We start from the raw sequence: 21,285 nt of genomic DNA on the forward strand, positions 1-21,285 counted from the left end.
GACTGATCATTTGAAGGATATGACAACGTGCCATGCTGTCATTACACACAATGATGAGCCAGACATGATGGACACCATCATATAATCTTATTTGGAAGGAACCACATTGGTCAGCAGCCCAAAGTTCAATTCAGCTTAAGAAAGCCTGTCAACTGCACCCAGAAATGCCCAGTAAGGAGAAAAGAGAATGCATGCTAAGTTATTAAAGTAAATCCCCTGCAGGTATTGATTAGCTGAAAGATATGGTACTTAGAATCTGTTGCCTTAAGAAATTGCTTTAAACATACCAGTAAGTCAATAATTGTCTTTCAGATTTAAATCTCAGAAAGTCAATATTGAATTTCAAAAAGTCAATAAAATAGAGAATGTATACTTCCTAGATAGTGCAGTGGTAAAGAATCCACCTGCCAATGCAGGAGACACAGGAGACACAGGTTTGATCCCTGGGTTGGGAAGACCCCCTGGGGGAGGAAATGGCAACCTGCTCCAGTATTCTTACCTGGGAAATCCTATGTAAAGGGGAACCTGGTGGGCTATAGTCCATGGAGTCACAAAGAATTGGACACGACTTAGCGACTGAGTGCACAAACACACACAATACCTTAAAAAAAAATGGTGTAAGTATACGTGTGCATGTCAGTGAGATTATAAAGAGACAAAGGTTGAGGGTGGGAGGAAGATATATATATATATCTTTTTCTTTCCTAGTGGAGCTCACTACAGGTGTTCCACAGTAAACTATTCACAGCAGTTCAAAAAGGAGCCAACACAAAACCAGAAGCAGCCATGTAGAAACTTGATGCTAATATAGCTGGATGATTGAGCTACAAATCTACTTTTCTGAAAATATTAAAATCCCATTTCTTCGATCTTGGGTTCAAATGAAAATGTCCTGAGTTCTTCCTTGGGAATGAAATTTTACTTCCTCTGGTCTTGATCTACCCCCAGTGGTCTTATTCCAAACAGGCCCATTCACTGAAGCAAAATGAGCTATAGGCAGGTTAACCATAGTTATATACTTGCTTTATTCCTCTAATATACACAAATATATTACATATTTCATTCTACTTGAATTATACTGTCTATTCTTTCTCACTAGACTTGTAAGCCTCTTTTGGGCAGCAGTATTTATTTTGTCCCTTCCTTGATTTAAAAAGATTGCAATATGAGAAAAATACTATTACATTGGTGGAGTATACCATTTATATTATATTGTTTGGTGTGGACCAGTTTACCAAGTGCTTACATGTACCTTAGGTGACTGACATTCTCCATTTGTTATTTCAGTCAATGGACTATGTGCCATTACTTACATTTTATTGATGACATAGCTGTGACTTGTAGAAGCCTTTCATAAATATAATGGAAGTGTTGTGATTCACACTCAAGTTTCCATGTCCAGTGTACATTTGGTTACACTTAGTTTATCTCAACACAAATTACCCCAGCACTGTCATATAATATATATCCATAAATGTATTTTAGATATACACAATGGAAATTTTTGATATTCCTTACGGTATTTTTCTCAGAAAAAAGATAGGTAATGTTTTGAAGAAGGAACCATGTCTTCAAACCTGAATTCCCAATAATGACAAGGAAGATGCTTGTAGAGTGTGAAACTGCCCTAGTCTCTCCAGTGTTCACTCTTCCTGGGCTTAATTATACATGAAATATGCAAATCACAACTTTCTGAATGTACACAGATTCCACAAACAAACACAAGTGCATTTTCAAGAGCGACTTTAATTTTCCTTCTTTTCATCCTAATTGACAACATTCATAGAAGGAGCACAGTTTGAGCAGTAAAAAGTCAGGAAAAATTAACTACAGAGACAGTCTGAACTGTATAATATGTTTCCTCTTTCATTAAAAGAATGAAATATTGTCAGTGCCCTTTATGGTTTTAATTAAGTATGTCAGTATAATACTTAACTGAGAGAAATATGCAAATGATTGGTTTTTTTTATAAGGCCACAGCTAAATAAGCACAGCACTCTGCCAATACCCATCTCATTATATGTCTATGCAGAAGTCCTGTGCAGATTAAGTTATTATAGGTGTTTCTTTTTAACCTAGAAAGTAATTCCTAACATTTTCATGCTTAGGCATCTGCATAAAAATACTAGCAATTTTGCAATTGTTCTTAAGTATTATCATGCAGTACTCTTCTTAGAGAAAATGAATATGATGGATTCCAATGATCAGCATATTCCATGTTTGTGATTATAGAAGCCAGAAGGGAACTTTGAGGAATAGATCAAGCTGCCTTTCTATCTCTCCTTGAGCATCAGTCTAAGCATGCTTGATTGAAACTTGCAGAAATGAATGCATCATATCCTTCTAGACTTTAAGACGACCTGTGAGATACTGACAGATTTTGAAGACTAAAAAAAAAAAAAAAAACAAACCAAAAAACCTTGTTAAAGCCATGCCTAAACCATCATGGCAGATTCATGTTGCAGACTCTAATGCCTGTCTTCTGCTCGCTCTCAAACACCCTACAGTCCACTTAAGCCATATCACTAACTTTTCTTGTGTATTGTTTTTCTCTGCTTTTATCCTAAGTATGTGCAATAGTCTTTAATTAATAATGTCTTTTCCTTTCTCTTCCTCTGGACATTGTACTTTTCCATGTAATTTAAATATGAGTCGCCAGTCCAGGTTCGATGCACGATACTGGATGCTAGGGGCTGGTGCACTGGGACGACCCAGAGGGATGGTATGGGGAGGGAGGAGGGTTCAGGATGAGGAACACATGTATACCTGTGGTGGATTCATTTCGATATTTGGCAAAACCAATACAATATTGTAAAGTTTAAAAATTAAAAAAAAAAAAATACCCTGTCTTCTCTGAAAGCTTCCCATCGGTGATCACTTGTCCATCCTATTTGTGCCATTTTTAGCCCTTTACACTTATCTGTTGCCATTAATTGGTTTTGTGATGCCATCTTCAACCTCTTTACACCCACTGCAAAATTGTGATTTCCTTGCCATTCTGAACCTATTGTTATTTGTCTTTCCATGGTTCATTGTCCCCAGTCCCATGGAAACCTAATAGACATTGTTGGCAATTTAAAGTTTCTTTGTGTGACACATTTATTGGTAAATGTCTAAGACATATTTTTGATAAAGATTGTTATAGATATTCTTTGGGGGAAATATTCATATATTTATTGAGCAATCTCTTAAATGGGATTAAAATGATTTTCTAAGTATGCAGAGGACTAAAGAAATATGCTCTGACCTTCACTATTTTAAATAGTTGCTTGCAATTTAAAACATTCCTAACCGTACTATCCATAATTACCTAACCTTTCCCTCATCCTGAAATGCTGCATTCTGTGTGAATCTGATAAAGGTTAACTGAAAGAAAAGTAGAAATTATTTACTCTCTGATTTAAAAAATATGTCTATCTATAACCTCATATAAAAGCAAACCCCTCTGTTAATAGTGAATGCAAGTCATTATTTGTGAAATTATTTTTCTTGTTTCTAGACAATGAGAATACCCATTCCATTATTTTCAGGCTGAGATAGAAATACTCTTTTCTGGAATGGAACCAGTTTCTTGAACCCAGAAGGGGCTGTCTCACCTGCCTTCTCTGCTGTGTGCCTTCTCTCAGCCTGATTGCTCTTCCTACACTTCTGCACCTGGGTGACTCCATCCTGTCTGTCAAGGCATGGCAGCTATCACTCTTATATATCTTCCCTGCCTGCCCCAAATATCAGAATAAATGCTCTTAATCTATGCCCCAGTAATATGCTCTTTCCTCCCTGATTTCATTCAGTTATTAATGCTTCCATTCCACAAATATTTACTGATAACCCCCTTTATGTTTGGAACTGAGGGTTCACTGGTAGATGACAGCTCCCATGATGTCTTTCCGGATGTTCAGTCCGGTTTAGGGTTGCTCTCACATAACACGTTTCGAACAGTATTAATTGTGTTTGTTTGCCCTGTCAGATTCTGTACTCTGTCCTGGAATGGAGGCTGCATCTTATATTGCCTCCTGAGCACCTAAGCCCTGAGAAAGAAGGCAGTCAGTCAATTTGGGACTAAACTGGTGCCCAGAGCAACTTGCATTTGTTTAATCTCGCTCTCAGTCCATTGACCAGTAAAGATTTGGTCAACTCTGCAATTCTGAGGGGTCCAGGTAGAATTGGAAATATGTTTTAAATCTTCTTGCAATGTAGTATTCTGCATAAAATTGGAGCTCACTAAATATTCTTTATTTAGTTAAAGGCCACTCTGAATTTGTCTGCATGCTGTAATACATATGAATGAGTAGAATAACTGGTGAGGCTGTTGCCTGTCACTGTTTTTGAGTTCTGGGCACCTCCCACTGAGTATTTAGTCACAATTCAGTCCTAATGATGTCAGCTCTGAGAAAGCAAGGCCTTCCGTTCAGTGTTAAGGCACGACTATTAATGTGGACAATATGGGTCAGTGAGCAAGCATATATCTGCAGGTTCCAGTAACTTGGTTTCTATTGTTAATACCTCTTCCCATAATTTGTCTCTTGCTCCAGTAATTAATAATAAGAGCAAATGTCATTCAATTAATATTTGGAAGATACTGAAGATGCCTCAAAATTTGTCCTTCATGGGCAGGAGTGACACTATGCTTGTTTGGAAAGCAGGGGGATGTCCATTCTAATGTTTATGATGAGAGCTCAGCAAGAAAGTGGGTGGCCCACTACTGGGACACGTGACTAGAGCCCTCTGGAGGGAAAAATGTCCTTAAGGTTCCCTAGTCCAGTTACTTCCCAGTGGACACCAAATGCTGCACATTAGAAAGAAGAGGCCTTCTGTACCATGAGAAAGTGAAAGGACCTAAAAATCAGTTCTTACTGAACTTAAAATGTAAAAGCTGATGCAACTGTAAGTACTTGTATTTTAATCTGCCAAATAATTAAGGAAATATAATCATCTCTCATTTATACTAGCTCTTCAGAATAGCACCTTAGAAAAATTATATCTGTTATTACAATTAGCAAAAAAGAGTTTGCAGCTCCTAGTTGACCTAAAAATGACTAATTTTGTGGGACCTAAAATGAGTAAAGCATCCATTTTTCCACCATCATATATATGAAAAAAAATCTAGCCTTAAACAGGGTTAACAGACACGTGATGGTAACATATCACAGCAGACAAGATTGTTTGGCAGACCTAACTCCCATTCTCTAATGCATTTCTCCCTCTAATGCTACCTCCACTTAAATGGCTGGAAAAAGCTTATTATGCACAACCCCTCCCTCTCTACAGTCAGAGAAGGGTGACATATTTCTCTAGGATTATAATTAACAGGATGCATTCTGGAAGCAAATCTTTGAGTTTAAATCCCATCTCACCCACTCACTAAGCTGTGTGACACTGAGCAAAACATGACTTTCCTCTTTCTTCTGTGGAATAAGAGATAACCAGAGCATCTACTCATCTGGTTACAGTGAGGTAGATACTTGAATGAGTTATTATGTAAAATATACTTAGAATGGCCTGTAGCATATAGTAAGTGCTGTATGTGTATAGCCTATTATTATTACTCACCATGTTCTTGTTAATCTTGACAAAGAAGGTAAATTGGAAATCTGCTGTTTGGGGAAAGCTTTTACTTTCCTAATAAAATCAAAAGTTGTAGCTGGCACTATACCGCCTCCCTAATGCCAGTCATGAAACTGGAAATGATACTTGCAGCTGGAACAGATGAGTGGACATTATGAAAATGTAAGCATTGGGGAAAAGCTCAAGAGAATTAGAGATAAGCAAAATCTGAACTCAGGCCAACAGCGACCTCCCTCCTTTTGGGTGTTTAAACCACTGTAATCAAGTTTTACATTAGCTGAAATTCAAAGCCTTTTTTTCACTGAGATGCTGTTGGATCTGATGTGATAGCTAACTTTTCTTACTGCCAGAGTTGTGTAAAATGTTCTCTGCTTCTCAAAAGGATCAAAAGATGGAGCACATTTTATGAAGTGTTTCACACATAGCTTCTGGAACACTTAGATATTTTCAGGTCAAAAGAGCTTGTCCCTCAGTTAACATTATGTCTCATCACACATTTTCACTGTGGCATTAAGTTAATTGTCCAGATCTTACATGCGGAGAGAGCAACATTATTTCTAAGCCACTGAAGAAGTCCTTGGCAATTTTAGAGACAGACTGTCTTTGAATGGACTATTTGATATTAGCTGTGACATTTTTATTTTGCAGTGGAAGTGTACACACTGATACTTATGGTAGCCAGCCTCCCCGACTCCTCCCACTAATGCCTGCCTCCAGGTGCTCAGACCTTGTGAGGATTCCTCCCACATTTTACCAGTGTTGGTCTGTGTGATCAACAGCAGTGATTGTATGTCACTTCAGATTAGGTTATAAAAGACTGCAGTGTCTATCGAGGATGTTCTCTTCCTAGCCAGCTCCCTCAGAGCCCTCACTGTGGGCAAAGCGAGTTGCCATGTCCTGAGGACACTTAGGCTTCCTACGGAGAGTCTCCCTTGGCAGGGAACAGAGTCGACGGCCAGAAGCCAGGGAGGAAATGAGGCATGGCAACCGCATGGATGAGCTTGGCAGTTAAGTCTTCAGCCTCAGTTAAACCCTGAGGTGACTACAGTTGGGCCAAGCCAGCAGCTTACTGTAACCTTGTGAGAGACTCTAGACCAGAACCACTCAGTTAAGCCACTCTAAGGTTCTGACCCTAAAACACTGTCTGAGATAATAAATATGTTGCTTTAAGCTACTAACTTTTTGGATTCCCAGCTGGCGCTAGTGGTAAAGAATCTGCCTGCCAGTGTAGGAGACATAAAAATACAGGTTTATCCCTGAGTCAGGAAGATCCCCTGGTGGAGGTCATGGCAACCCACTCTAGTATTCCTGCCTGGAAAATTCCAAGGGCAAAAGAGCCTGGTGGGCTACAGTCCATGAGGTTGCAAAGAGTTGGACAGAACTGAGCATGCACACACAAGCTATTAACTTTTAGGTTTTTTGGTTTGTTTTTAGCAGTAGATAAGAAGAGTTATCTAGTTTTATTACAGTAAAATTTGAAGGCATCAGTCTTATGTGGTATGTCACAAGAATGTGTTCAAGTTTGCTAATTCCCCAAGAATGTTCTATGAAATCTGAGTAATTGGTTTTTTTTAAAAGGTATGTATGTATGTATATACATACATATATATATATGTGTGTGTGTGTGTGTGTGTGTGTGTGTGTGTGTTCATCAATATGCAGGCATATGTGTAGTGGCAATCTATGGACCTTAAGTGACAGATACTTTATATGAGAAAAGAAAGGACACGTAACTGGAGGCAGATGCCTTGACTCAATGAGGCTCCAGTTATAATACAAAGACAGGTGAGGAGCTTTTCCTTTCCTGATTTCAGAGTCCTTTATTTCCAGAAGAGGCCAATAAATCCTACTTCATGAAGATGTTAGTAAGTATAATAACATGACAAATATAAAACATCCAGGGCGTAAATTGGTACATATCCAGTACCCTATAAATGTATATCTCCTATAAGAACAAACCTTGAAATATAACTTAATAAGGGTACTACTTTGTTCATATTTAAAAATCATTGTATATCCATTTAAAAATTACTTACTCTATTTAAAAGCTATCAGTAATGTATTATATATATAACACATATATATACATATACATATATATATACACACACATACACACACACACAAATATATAGCCATGCTATAAAGGCAATTTATTTTCATTCATATATATTGAATGTTAGAGACTTACTCAAGTGAAACATAGTTGTAGTTTAATCTAACAGTGATGAATTACTGGAGTGAATTCATGCAAACAGGGAAATTGAAATTAAATTCATCACACCAAGGAAAACACTTCCTACCCATGTAAATTAGCAGCTTTTCCGCTAAAATCAATTTGTTTTGGTAAATTATGCAAAAATCCTCAAAGGACTTAGGTAAGTAATTTATTATACTCTTGGCTGTTTCATAATGTTAGGAAATAAAATGTATTCACACAATATTAGATGGCATAAGCTGAGAGCTTTAGTGACAATTTTTGCTTATTACAATTAATCTAACTTGACTGCACTGTCAGAACACCCACATTATATGGGACATATAATTTTTGTGCCAGTGCTTAGAAGATGCTACCTTAAAAAATAAAGAAAAACCTCTGTCTTTAAGAGTGCTGATTATTTCCTGAAACATTTTATGGCAAAGGTCAGTAATTTCAATGAAAAATGCCTTGAATTCTATAGTTCCAAGAGAGGAAATTACCTTTCTAGCCAATATGAGAATACAGTTTTGCACAAGACTATTGTAGAATTTTTGGAATAATTCAAAGAGAATGTGTTTGTTTAGCAGATGATATTATGATAGTGTATCACCAAATCTAATATGCACCTGTAGTCACATGGAACATCCAATAAATCTCTTTTAGCAAAAGGGTAGAAGTGTTATCTTTAAAAATCTCGCTCTCACCCTATATCCAATTGTTTAGGTTATTGGAGTCATTTTAATTCATCTATACTTACAACCCTCTATTCTACTGTATGAGATCAGTTTTAGGAACATCATATCTTGTCCAAAATGCATGAAATAGGCACTGAATGGTCTTGTATCTCCCATCTAATTACCCTCAAATCCCTTCCCACACGGTAAAATGAAAGTGAAAGTGCTCAGTCATGTCCGACTCTTTGCCACCCCATGGACTATACTGAATACAGGATAGGATAGCCTTTCCCTTCTCCAGGGGATCTTCCCCACCCAGGAATTGAGCCCAGGTCTCATTACAGGCGGATTCTTTCCCAGCTGAGCCACCAGGGTAGCTCAAAAATACTGGAGTGGGTAACCTTTCCCTTCTCCAGGGGATCTTCCCAACCCAGGAATTGAACTGGGGTCTCCTGCATTGCAGGCAGATTCTTTACCAACTGAGCTATCAGGGAAGCCCCCTACAGTGTAGGCAAAACTATGTTACCACACATGAAGCTGGTATGACACTCCACTGCTTGAGGTTACTTAGTGGTTACTTGTGACCACAGTAGGAATACTAACCTTACAGAATACCACATAAGACCTATTACATCATTACTTGCCTTGTCTTAAACCTTCCTTCAGGCCCTTCATCCCTATCCCATCAAATTCCTTGCCTACCCTAAAATACATCATGAATTTTTCAAAGTACGTTATTAGCATAACCCCATCCACTGAAGCATGCTCTACCTTTTGCATGGCACCTCTCTTTTTTAGATCACTAAAATTTAGCGGACTTTACCCTTTTCGGCTTAAAGCACCTAAAATCATAATCATTTGTTTGTTTTTGTGTTCTCTCTCCAGAGCACATAAACTTCATAAAGACATAGTTGGTTTTATCTGTTGTTTTATGTGAATGTGTGTAAACACATTTCAAATAGTATAAATGCTTTTATACTAGCTGGTTATTTCCTTGATACTTCTAATCTGCTTTATTCTCCACAAATCTTGGAACTTCCACAAACTAAGGTTTCCATGGTATGGTCTTTTGCATCCAATTATTTGCTCTCTTGGTCACAAAATTGGAAAACTGAAAATTTACTTAAGTACTTTATATATCATATAATCATGATAATACAATGAAAAAAAATAATAAATATCTTGGAAGTTACCCTGGAACCGTCTTAGCTTATTTTCTGATTAGGATCATTTCACCTATGTAATCTTATGCTTTTGATATATCTGGTAGCTGATCTATTTCTGTGAACACTGGAAGCATCAAGTAGTTTTAAAAATAAATGGCCATCTTCTGGCATGAAAACAGAAATATAGATCAATGAAACAGGATAGAAAGCCCAGTAATAAACCCACAACCTATGGACACCTAATCTATGACTAAGACAAGAATACACAATGGAGAAAAGACAGCCTCTTCAATAAGTGGTGCAGGGAAAATTAGACAGCTACATGTAAAAGAATGAAATTAGAATACTCCCTAACAACAAAGACAAAAAAACTCAAAATGGATTGAAGACATGAATGAAAGGGCAAACACTATAAAAAAAATGCTCGGGGCTGGTGCACTGGGACAACCCAGAGGGATGGTATGGGGAGGGAGGAGGGAGGAGGGTTCAGGATGGGGAGCACATGTATACCTGTGGCGGATTCATTGCGATGTTTGGCAAAACTAATACAATATTGTAAAGTTTAAAAATAAAATAAAATTAAACTAAAAAAAAAATATATATATATATAGGCAGAACACTCTTTGACATAAACCACAGCAAGATCTTTTTTGACCCAACTCCTAAAGAAATGAGAATAAAAACAAAAACAAACAAATGGGACCTAATTAAACTTAAAACCTTTTCACAGCAAAGGAAACTACAAAAAAGACGAAAAGATAACCATCAGAATGGGAGAAAATATTTGCAAATGAAGCAACTGACAAAGGACTAATCTCCAAAATATACAAACAGCTCAATAAAAATCAAAAAAGTGTGCAGAAAACCTAAGTAGACACTTCTTCATGAAGACATTCAGATGGCCAACAAACATGAAAATATGGTCAACATCACTAATTATTAGAGAAATGCAAATCAAAACTACAATGAGGTATCATTTCACACCTATCAGAATGGCCATCACTAAAATTCAATATAGAATAAATGCTGGAGAGGGTGTGAGGAAAAGTGGAAAATTTACATTTTCACCCTTATGTACTGTTGGTAGAAATGTAAATTGGTACAGCCACTGTAGAGAACAATATAGAGGTTCCTTAAAAAACTAAAAATAAAACTACCATAGAAGCCAGCAAATCCATTACTGGTCATATACTCAGAGAAAACCATAATTCAAAAAGATACTTGCACCTCAGTGTTCATTGCAGCACTGTTTACAGTAGCCAGGACATGGAAACAAATGTCTCCCAACAGGAAAACAGATAAAGAAAGTATGCTACAGATATATACAATGGAACATTACTCATCCATAAAAAGGAATGAAATGGAATCATTTGTAAAGACATGGATGGACCTGGAGATTGTCATACTAAGTCAAGTAAGTCAGAATAAGAAAACTATATTAACATATATATGTGGAATTTAGAGAAAAGATACAGATGTGATCTTATTTGCAAAGCCAAAGTTTAGATGCAGATGTAAGGAACAAATAATAATACCAAGGAGGAATAGGGGCTTGGGATGAATTGGGAGATTGGAATTGACATATATACACTATTATGTATAAAATAGATAACTAATTAAAGCCCATTATATAGCACAGGGTACCCTACTTGATGCTCAGTGGTGCCCTAAATGGGAGGGAAATCCAGAAAAGAGGGGATATGTGATTCACCTTGCTAAACAATAGAAACATTGTAAGGCAACTATACTCTATTAAAAATTTTAAATAAAATAAATGGCCATCTTTAAAAGACCTGATGGTTTCAATTAACACTGGCATCCATTCTCCATGTGATCCTTATGATGATATTGGTGTTGAGACAGGCCAAGATTCCTCTCCTCTAACTTACTTCCTAACATCAGGAGTTGAAGCCTAAGTTAGATTCATGTCATGATTTCAAACATCAGATTTTGTGTTCATCAGATTCCATCAGAAAACCACAATCTGCATGTGGATTCAACTTTACTCCACATGTATACCATTTTAAACTGTAAATGGAATTTTCACAAGTAAAATTGAATAATGCTACAGTAAGGGATTATTTTATTTCAAGGAAGAAATTAGTACATCTTTAAGTAATGCAAATATCCATTTTTTGATAATTGGAATAACTGAAACACATTGCAGCTTACTTCACAAGACTGAAATACTGATATGACAGGGCTTCATATTCAAGGAGCCTGGAGTTAATGTCAAGTACAAAGGATTTTGTTGCTTTTCAGTGAGGGTTTTCTTGTTGTAGGGCTTCCCTGATAGCTCAGTTGGTAAAGAATCTGCCTGCAGTGCAGGAGACCCAGGTTTGATTCCAGGGTTGGGATGATCTACTGGAGAAGGGATAGGCTACCCACTCCAGTATTATGGCCTGGAGAATTTCATGGACTGTATAGTCCATGGGGTCACAAAGAGTCGGACATAACTGAGCGACTTTCACTTTCATTTTACTTTCTTATTGTGATTTGTATTTTCTGGTTGATTTTATTGGGTAGTTAATAATTTTCTTTTTTGCCATGTCATTTATTACTATGGTTATTTTCAGAGATGTTTAAGATCAAAATATTCATTCTTTCAGAATTACTGTATCTGACACACACATATATATACACACATATATACATATATATATATACACACACTCATATATGCACTTTAAACTTGATTACTCCATATAAAATTGCATTTTAAACATTTAAAGAAATGTTTGTTTCCATTTTGACGTTTCCTTTTAATCAATATTATTTTCAGGTTTCAAGCTTTCATTGACAGTAACCAATGTGTCTAAACAATGTAATGCAAAAATAAAAGCCTTAATGTTACCCAAGGGACTGTGCTATTATGGGTAAAGTTATTACTCTATTTAAGTGGCATGGGAGGCTTTCTAAAACCCAAACCTATGGTTTTTCTTCTACACTTCTGGCTTTTCAGCTGCTTTCATTAATCTTGCAGTAAATGATGCAAATACAGGACTTGCAGGGTGCATCCAGTCTGCTTATTCTCTGTTTGTGGTACCCAGTGGGTGTGAGGTTGTAGCGATTAAGGCAGTGTGTGTGCTGTTTTGAGGTACCACAAAGATAGATTAATTAGGCTGCAAATAGTCCCAATGACATTGCCAATGGAGCCTTTGATGGGCTCAGTCCGAGGTGGTTGAATCTGAAGATATTGATGGATAGGTGATCTCCCAAGAAGGGAAGCGATGATGAGAAGTAAAGGGGGAGCATCTGGTGCCTGTAGCAATGAACAGGCACAGCTGTTGCTGCCAGAAACCAAAAAGGGACACGTTCATAAAAACACGATTTAACAAGACTAATGCAAGATGAAAAGAGTAATAGGAGGACTAACAACCTTAAATTTCTAATGATAAACCTCACAAAGCAAACACTGGTCCCAGATTAGAGTAATATGCAATCCAAGTCAAATATTTATATATAAAGCATACTAATCTTAACCAAACATTTTATTACTCCTATTTTTGATAACTCACTGCTGAATTTTATCTAACATTTGAGAGAGCAAAGAGTGAAGAACTCTCCACTCCACAAATGTAGATGAAAGCACACTCATTTATGGTAAAATTTTCAGACTCAAGAAGAGAGAAACTTTATAAAAACTTCTAAAAGGGAACTTTGTACGTAGCCAACATCATAATTAACTGATTTTTGATCACTTTTTCTTTACTAGTAGGAGCAAGTATTGTCCAATATTAGCCACTTGTAACTACTGAGTATTTGCAATATCACGAGCTCAAGTTAAGACGTGTAGTTAGGGTAAAATATACAATGGATCCCAATAACTTAGTTTAAGAAAATAATGTAAAATATTCTACTAATAATTGTATGCTGCTAAGTCGCTTCAGTCGTGTCCGACTCTGTGCAACCCCATAGACGGCAGCCCACCAGGCTCCTCTGTCCATGGGATTCTCCAGGCAAGAACACTGGAGTGGGTTGCCATTTCCTTCTCCAATGAATGAAAGTGAAGAGTCAAAGTGAAGTCACTCAGTCGTGTCCGACTCTTAGCGACCCCATGGACTGCAGCCTACCAGGCTCCTCCGTCCATGGGATTTTCCAGGCAAGAGTACTGGAGAGGGGTGCCATTGCCTTCTCCAATAATTATTTAGAAAAGTTTATTTTAGATACATTTCATAGCTTAAATTTGGTTTTAATTTCATCATTTTTTGCTTTTTAATGTGGCTACTATAGAAATGAAAATTACATATATGGCTCACGTTATTTGCCTCACATATATCCATTGGACTGCACAAGTTCTAAAGTTTCAGTTTAATTTGGTACAGGTCTGAAATGAGGTCTGATCCAAAGGGATTCTCAGCATTAAAACTTTAAGAGGTAGCTTGTTTTGTGTGATTTCCCTTTCCTTATGTTGGAACTGGTTCAAGTTGGAACCTCAATTTATAACTGATTACAAAAGCCTATGGGCCTCTCATTAAGTTGTAAATTTTCCTTCAAGATTACTTTCAGGCCAAAACTTTCTCTCTAGCTCCACCTTTTAGGAAGTATGTTCTAGCATTTTATGTCCTCAAGAAGTGGTTCTCTTTTTCCTCAGTTTTCTTTCCTACCTGCCCGCCTTTGCTCCAACTATTTCTTTTATGAAAGAAAATCCTGTGCTCCTTCAAAAACCAGCCTGACACATCTGTGAGATCTGATCACACCTGCTTCTGATCCTTCCTGTCCTGACTCTGAGCCTGACTCTCTGAAACAGACCTTATTTTCTCCTTTCCTTCCTATCACAGTGAGATGTCCTATATCTGATCCTGCACTGATCAGCTCTGTGACCCCTATGGCCATAGGACTTCCTGCTTGCCTCATTCTTAGCACCTAACTCAGTGTGCCCATGGTCCTTGTTTCCAGAATTAATTTTCATTTTTGTATGCTATGTGTATGTACTTATTAATTTATAAGAGCAATTTGTGAAGATATGAGATATTCTTGGGCTTATTTAAAATGCCTCTTTGGAGCTGGAGTCGCCTCATTAGCAATTCACCAGGGTACTAATTGCGTGTGACACCTTCAATGTATTGTGTCCTATTTTCTAAATCCCTGGGTGGAAATACAGACAAGGGTTCCATCTAAAATAAACAGAGGATATGCAGACATTTCCTGTCATTAACTACCAGTCTGAGCAGCTGGAGTAGAATTTTCCTACCTCAAAAAATATTTTTCCTGATTTGTTGGAGAATCGACAGGATGTTATTTTTTTCTCCCGACTTGAAACTTTTAGCTTTAATTTGACTTAAGAAGCCTCCCTTTAAGGTAGCATTGGTGACTTGTTCTTTACTGTTATTAGCTCAACATACCTTTTTGAGATCAAGTTTTGATAAGGAATAGAGTTTGTACATCGAAATGGAGAGATGGGGCCTTGGAAGACAAAAAGAGCTGCTGCTTAAACTTGCTTCACATCTGCCTTTCAGGTCCTAGTTACCCCAGCACCTGTACGTACCACAGCCCTCATGACTCCCTCCATCCACAGCCCTTTCCTCAGATGTCTGCCCACAGTAGCCCTCCATTTAATCCCAATAGTTAACCTCCTGCAAGTGCAGAATAATCACGTAACTGAAAACCCAACCAAGACAAAGGACAAAATCACTTGGGCCAATTATGCTCCCATCATCCCATCCCAACATCAGTTTTACCATCAAACAGTGTAAAAGCTCAGAAAAGTTTGAGATAACGGTTCTAACCTCTTCTTTTACAGATGGTGAAACTCCCATCCCAACATCAGTTTTACCATCAAACAATGTAAAAGCTCAGAAAAGTTTGAGTTAACTGTTCTAACCTCTTCAGTTTACAGATGGTGCAACTCTCCCAGAAAAGTAAACTGTTTTCCCAATATTAACCCATACTTAAGCAGACTTTTAATTATAAACAAGTTATTTGGACACCCAACCCAGCTCTTTTCCACTATATTTTGATCTGGAATTTTTTTCATTTTCACATTGTGGACAAAGTCAAATGCCTTCAGTAATTTCATATCCTGTCTCTTCTCTTTTTCCAGGCCGTCTCTGACTTCATTATCACTTTTGCACACTGCAGTCGCAGTTCAAACCTGGTCTTGCATTGTAAATGACCAGTCTCAATGGAACTGCTTTTCCTATTCAGTGACAGGTGATGAGATGAGAGGAGGATAGGCAGTTATAAGACAAATATTAGTCACCCATAATCTTATCAAACTACAAGGAATGTTTGGGTGTATAGCCTCCCAGAATTTTAAAAATAATATGATATTGCTTCCTATTATCTTATTAAAGTGTTTATAGTAAATTTAATATACCTGGGGACACTGCTTCATGTTTTATTTTATAATCTGCAGTAAATACTCATTTACTAAAAGGCATATATATATATATATATACACACACACATACATACATACACACTTATGAGCGTATATAGAACTTACATATGTTATATAAATATAAGGCCTTGCCTGGTGATCCGGTGGTTAAGACGCTGTACTCCCAATGCAGACCCTGGATTCAGTCCCTCGTCAGAGAACTACATCCCACAGGCTGCAACAAAGAGTTCTCATGCTGCAACTAAAGATCTCGCATGTCTCAACTGAGACTCGGAGAAGGCAATGGCACCCCACTCCAGTACTCTTGCCTGGAGAATCCCATGGACAGAGGAGCCTGGTAGGCTGCAGTCCGTGAGGTCACTAAAAGTCGGACACGACTGAGCAACTACACTTTCACTTTTCACTTTCATGCATTGGAGAAGGAAATGGCAACCCACTCCAGTGTTCTTGCCTGGAGAATCCCAGGGACGGGGGAGCCTGATGGGCTGCCGTCTATGGGGTCGCACAGAGTCGGACACGACTGAAGCGACTTAGCAGCAGCAGCAACTAAGACTGGCACAGCCAAATAAACAAATATATGAAGTGAAGTGAAGTCGCTCAGTCATGTCCGACTCTTGCGACCCCATGGACTGTAGCCTACCAGGCTCCTCCGTTCCTGGGATTCTCCAGGCAGGAATACTGGAGTGGGTTGCCATTTCCTTCTCCAGGTGATCTTCCCAACCCAGGGATCGAACCTGGGTCTCCCATATTGCAGGCAGACACTTTACTATCTGAGCCACCAGGGAAGTCCTTTATGTATAAACAAATATATATATATTCATGCATATATATACGAATATACTTTATATACACACACATGTACACTTACATATAAACATATACAAACTAAAAGAAACAATGGAAGCCTTTTTTGCTGACCTTTAACTGTAACAGCAGTTGTTTGGGGGGGAAAATATATATATATATATATATATATATATACACACACACACACACATACATACATACATACATACACATCTAAACTTTATATGATAATAGTTCAGCTGGTATCATTCAGCAGAAACTCAGTAGAAGAGGTTTCCCCTCTGTTCCTTTTGAGTGTCTATTGGTTTGCAGTTTCTAACTCTTAATCCTGGGAAGATATCAACTTGGTTTCCCTGATTTGGCCAAAAGAAGTGCATGGTAGCATCCTGCCCACAAGATGGCAGTGGCGAGACAGTGTTTGATAATAGAGGTTACTGGTTGCCCCTAGGTGGTTTTTTTTTTTTTTTAAAAGCTTGTTTGGTAATTCAATTTGTGTCTGTCTATCAGAAGAGGATAAGGGGATTTCAGAGGCAGACAGCAAGTGGAAAGAGCATTAGTGGTACAATTTCTTTATAAGAAACAAAAGATAGAGCTGCTTTTCTGTATGTCGCACACTTACTCATCTATCTCTTGAAGTGAAAATATTTTCTCATCATTGCAGGGCTGTGTTTAATAGCTGTGTACCCCTTAGAGTCATGTCCTTACAGGGCAAGCCCCCTCACTTCCCCTGCTTAGATAAAAATATTTGAAAGTGATATCCTTATTTGTGTTTTGTGTTTCCATTTTACTAGTGAGAATACTCTGATTTTAGTTAAAATTTTTATACAATGTAGACATTGCTCTGCTGCAAACCAATAAATACTTTCCATTCATTTACAGTAACATTCATTATAGTGATGACTATTTGGCCAATATTAAAATTCTCATCTTCATTTGAGCCATAAGATACCAGATTTTCAATAAATAGCTTGTCTTTGCCTGTGTTGCAAACATACAACCACCTCCATTTCGCCTAAAAGGAAGCCAAATACTTCTGCTCTCTGTCCTTATCTCTTCAAATGTGCTAACAGATTGTACTGCTGTTAGCTACAGTTATCAAAATATCGGTTCTATATAAGGAGCACATGAGAAAGTGTAAGTTGTTTTTTATAGAATGGATTTATGAATGGAAAGAGAAGTGATGGCCATTGTCAAGTAACCACCATAAATTAAGCATCAAGTCAATTAAAAATAATTCAAAATTATTTTAAGTTCATAATGGATATAAATGAAACTCTGCATTATTGAAATGTCTGAGAGTGTAGAGGTTTATACAGAATATACCTATTGCCTATCAAAGACATTCTGTTCTCAAGATAGATGACTTTGTAAGAATAAACTGTTATTTTGGTTATTTTTGTGTTTTAAGAAGACATGTTGGATTTCCTGTCTAGAGGAGAGGTGCCTTATTCCAAGAATACACTTGCTTGCCTGCCTTCATTCTCCCACTGCCCCTCCTTCCTCCTTTCCTTCCTTCCATCTGTCCATCCTTTCTCTCACCCACCCTTCCTCCTCCTTTATCTTTCTTCTAAAACACATGGATAAAACTTGTGTGCTGGAAGCCTGTGACACTGAGATGCACTACTGCAAGAGGTTGTTATTCATAACAACATTACATTGCAGTTTTGTGGTAGAGAAACATGATATTGGTGGACTTTTTGAGAAAGTAATAGTTAAAATGAGATTTGAAGAATGACTCTGACCATTAAAAGGGTGTGTATGTGTGTCTGTATGTTTGAGGAGGCTAAAATGGTGTGACTGTTCAGGCCTTTGGGGCAACATGAGCAAAGTCTTTAAAACTCTTTGGAGCTTTTCTTTTTCCACAAAATGAAATGGTATTAGGGGTGTCTGGAGCCTAAGAAGGAAGGAAGAAAGATTGTAAGTTGAGTTTGAAGAAGCAGATCACATAAGATCACTGGCCTTTAAAAGCAACAGGGGACCCTGTTGGATTTTAGAATGTAAGTGTATGCGTGTTTATGTCTATATGTATGTATACATGCATGTTATATAATTCCTTGAGCTCTTCCTTGAGAACCTGGAGAACATTGTTGCTGTCATTCAGTTGCTAAGTCATCTCTGACTCTGTGACCCCATGGACTACAAAACACCAGGCTTCCCTTACCCTTCACTGTCTCCCAGAGTTTGCGTAGATTCATGTCCATTGAGTCAGTGATGCCATCTAACCATCTCCTCCTTTGCCACCACTTCTCCTTTTGCCTTCAATCTTTCCTGGCATCATGGTCTTTTCCAATGAGTTGGCCCTTCGTATCAGGTGCCAAAGTATTGAAGAACATTAAAAGCCAATATAGCTCCATGCATTGCCCACAACCAAAATAAAAAATTAAGGAAACCGAATAAATACCGTATATTAAATGATTCTTAATAAGTAATAATAGAGGCACCTAATTCCAAAGCATAATGGGATAAAACTTGTTAGGCATTTAAATCACATGGCTTAAAAATATTAAGCTAATCTCTATCATGAGTATGCACATATATCTCTAGTAGGGCTAAGTTATTAGTACTGTTGTTCTAAGATGATTAGAACTTGTAACTAAGGTTGAGAACCACTGATCCAAGGAAGATGCAAGCACTTTGCTAACTCTAAGAATGACTCCTTCCTTGAGATGAGTTCAGTGTGTATCCTAGTGAGGCATGTACTTAAACCGAATAGTGAGAGGAACTGGCACGCCTGCAGTTCAGCCTGGTGGTGAGGTTGTAAGGGAGATACAGCCGTGGGGTGGCACACCTGCCGTTGTGAGTGAAAGGCAGCCCTGACTTGTCCACCTCACTTCCCGGGATCTGAGACCTCAGACCTGCACATCCATCCTGCAGCAATCTGAGCACCGCTCATAATGCAGATCAGCTCCTAAGGGAGTAAAGGGGGAAGGATTCAGGGAGACTGATCACTTCGTGGAGGGTGGGTGTGGGGAAAGTGGGGGCTTTGGGGATAAGGGTATACATATATCTTTTCAAAGGATTACTTCAAATGTTAATTATTTGTATATGAGGGAGATGGTCTTGGAGTCTGGACAAGTAACAAAAAGCAAAACCAGAGAAAGGGAAGGTGAGAGAGGGGAAAAATAAAGATAAACAGACAAAAAAGTAAAGAACAACCCAGAGACAGTATGGAAATGGTTAACCTTGTAAACTGACTGCAGACACAAGGAGGCGAGTCTGATCATTTGCCTTGAGAAGGCTGGCTGCTGCAGCTGCTGCTAAGACTGCAGTCGTGTCTGACTGTGCGACTCCATAGACGGCAGCCCACCAGGCTCCCCCATCCCTGGGATTCTCCAGGCAATAACACTGGAGTGGGTTAGAAGGCTGGCTAGGGGTCTCCAAGTATAAAAATTTCTAAAAAAAAAAAAACTGGGGAATATAACTGTGATGAGTATGTATGTGACCCACGCTCTGTGTGGTGTCTGCCACTGCCCTTCCCTTATCACCTCTACCTCCTCTACTGTCCTCTTCAGGCTGTGACGGCCGATTCATCGGTGTCCCTTTTCTGGTAGGGACATATCTCTAGGTCTCTTCCTTCCTGGGGGGCCTATTTATTCAGATGTCTTCATCTGAGACAGCAGAATATAGTCGACTTACACTTGACTTCTCATTTCCTGTGTCTGATTATTCCCTGAAATTTCTCAAACCCAGTGATAAACAGTTTGCCTGTACCTGACTAATCTAGTGGGCTGTCTCTGCAATTTTGGAAGGAAGAGGGAAATAAGAGGGGTGGACCTGCCATACCCCATTTTGTTCTAGGTTCCTCATGAAAGAAGCATCAAGATACCCAGGGAGTTAAATGTAGTTAGAATCATCAACTTTAGGCAGTGCAGTGTGGTTCATAGCTCACTAAGAGAAACAGGAAAAACCGAGACAAAAGGTGAGTGCCTTGATATGTTTGCAGGTACGTGAAATAAAGACAAAATTCCATGCATCCTCCTGTATGTTAAATCACAGATTATCAAAGTACGGGACATTTACCACTCGTATTGTGAGATGACACTGTAAGAGAAGAGACATGTTTTGAAAAATATGCCCTTTACACTTTTATGTCAATCTACCCACTCATATCAGGAAGAATGTCTTGGTGTCATGTGACCATCTTAACCATTTTCCTTATATATGGCATGTCTATGTTCAGCAAAGAAAGGTTTTAGGCTCCAAGTTTCAGATAAGCAATGTTATCTATCTAAATTTAATATTCATAATTTGGTTATATCATGTTTATTTTATTTTAAAGTAGGTATTTATCTTTTGTCAGAGTGACATAAAATTAAAATAAATGTACATAAGTTAAATATTAGTCAATAAGAAGAAAATAGTAAATAATTAGCAGTAACGTGGTATGTGAATATGGGCAGGTTTGTGAACAACTGAATCCTTATTATGATGCTGGGTCCAGGCAATTGTTTTCTATACTGACTTTGCATTAGAGTCATGTAGGGAACTTTAACTATACAGATGTTAGGATACCATCCCAGGCCAATTAAA

General features: G+C 38.0%; 1 long non-coding RNA gene across 1 annotated transcript in view; it reads right to left on the reverse strand.

Moving 5' to 3' along the window:
* LOC129631896 (uncharacterized) overlaps positions 1–19,049 on the reverse strand; it is a 30,275-nt gene extending 11,226 nt beyond the window's left edge. Inside the window, exon 1 of the long non-coding RNA XR_008704224.1 lies at positions 18,917–19,049. This is a non-coding gene — a long non-coding RNA (uncharacterized LOC129631896). The remainder of the gene's footprint in view (positions 1–18,916) is intronic.
* Between the last annotated feature and the right edge of the window lie 2,236 nt (positions 19,050–21,285).

Source organism: Bubalus kerabau, chromosome 17 (genome assembly GCF_029407905.1).
Source record: "Bubalus kerabau isolate K-KA32 ecotype Philippines breed swamp buffalo chromosome 17, PCC_UOA_SB_1v2, whole genome shotgun sequence".
Classification (NCBI taxonomy): domain Eukaryota; kingdom Metazoa; phylum Chordata; class Mammalia; order Artiodactyla; family Bovidae; genus Bubalus; species Bubalus kerabau.